Raw genomic sequence first — 1,670 nt, 5'->3', positions numbered from 1 at the left:
GAGATAGAGAGAGAAGAGAGAGGTGGGAGAGAGAGAGAGAGGAGAGAGGGAGACGAGAGAGAGGGAGAGAGGGGAGAGAGGAGAGAGACGAGAGAGAGAGAGAGCGAGAGAGGGAGAGAGGGAGAGAGAGTGAGAGAGGAGAGAGAGTGAGAGCGAGAGAGAGAGGGAGCGAGAGAGAGAGTGAGAAGAGAGAGAGGAGAGAGAGAGAGAGAGAGAGGGAGGGAGGATGGACAAGGTAAGCAGTTTGTCCTGTAGTAGGCCTGTCTGACTCTGTACTCCCCAACACTGCCAACACTTTCCTCATCAGATCAACACCAACCTCTGCCCCTTCACCAGCCTCATCAGTGTGCCTACTCCTCTCTGCCCCAACCCCAGCACCATTCTCTGACTGTCTCTGCCCCAACCCCAGCACCATTATCTGACTGTCTCTGCCCCAGTCTCTGACTCTCTCTGTCATAGTCTCTGACTCTCTCTGCCCCAGTCTCTGACTCTCTCTGCTATAGTCTCTGACTCTCTCTGCCCCAGCCACTGCCTCAACCTCTGCCCCATCCTCTACCTCTGCCTCTGCCCCAGCCCCAGCCCCTGCCTCTACCTCTGTCTCTGCCCCAGACCCTGCCTCTACCTCTGCCCCAGCCCCTGCCTCTACCTCTGCCCCAGCCCCAGCCCCTGCCTCTGCCCTGCCTCTGCCTCTACCTCGGCCCCAGACCCTGCCTCTACCTCTTCCTCTACCTCTACCCCAGTCCCTGCCTCTACTTCTGGCTCTACCTCTACCCCAGCCCTGCCTCTACCTCTACCTCTACCCCAGCCCCTGCCTCTACCTCTGGCTCTACCTCTACTCCAGCCCCAGCCCCTGCCCCTACCTCTACCCCAACCCCTGCCTCTGCCTCTGCCTCAGTCAAAACAAGTTCCAGATATAAGCGACATAAGCTACCACTTGACTAAAACTGCTTGACAACATTTATTTTGTCTCGTTTTAGTCACAGCCATTTTAGTCACATTATAGTGCATTATTTCTATGAAATAATGAATATCTCTCACTTCCATCATGTGCACACTCAAATAACCTTGTCCGACTGACAACACTGATATTGTGTCAGATAGTAACCAATGTCAGACATAATTAACCATATAGGCTATAAAGCCTTGGCTGCAGGTTAAACAATTTACAGCTCGGATTTTCTCCCCATCATAACCAACAAGGAGGTAAATAACAGTGTTTTAAGTTTTCCAAAAATTACATAAGTATTACTGTACTCCTACTGTTCAACAAATAGCACAAAAAAAACACAACTCACATTTACGGACCACGGAGCAAGAGAGCGGCAACACAGATGAGTGAATACCAGTGTACATGGGGCAATAAAGCTTCTGGTGTGATCAAAGCAAAAGTAGTGTACTTGAAAGTAAGAGAGAGAGGAAGCGCTGTTTATTGTTGAGGTTACTTTACAAGTCAAGACACCTGGCTTCGCATCAGATTAGCGTGTAACTGAAGTGACCTCCTGGGAGCTGTGTGGGAAAGCCGGGCATATCAGCTCAATCAGACCGCGCAACTGCAATATGTCCATTCTGCCAATGAGAGGATTGCATGAAATGTTCTGCATGAATAAACCGATGAAAAGGGGCTTCATGTCTAACTAAATGTTTATTAAGTCTCATGTGGAATTCTTTTC

The sequence above is a fragment of the Oncorhynchus kisutch genome, linkage group LG26 (genome assembly GCF_002021735.2).
Source record: "Oncorhynchus kisutch isolate 150728-3 linkage group LG26, Okis_V2, whole genome shotgun sequence".
Classification (NCBI taxonomy): domain Eukaryota; kingdom Metazoa; phylum Chordata; class Actinopteri; order Salmoniformes; family Salmonidae; genus Oncorhynchus; species Oncorhynchus kisutch.
Note: the sequence above shows the minus strand (reverse complement) of the source record.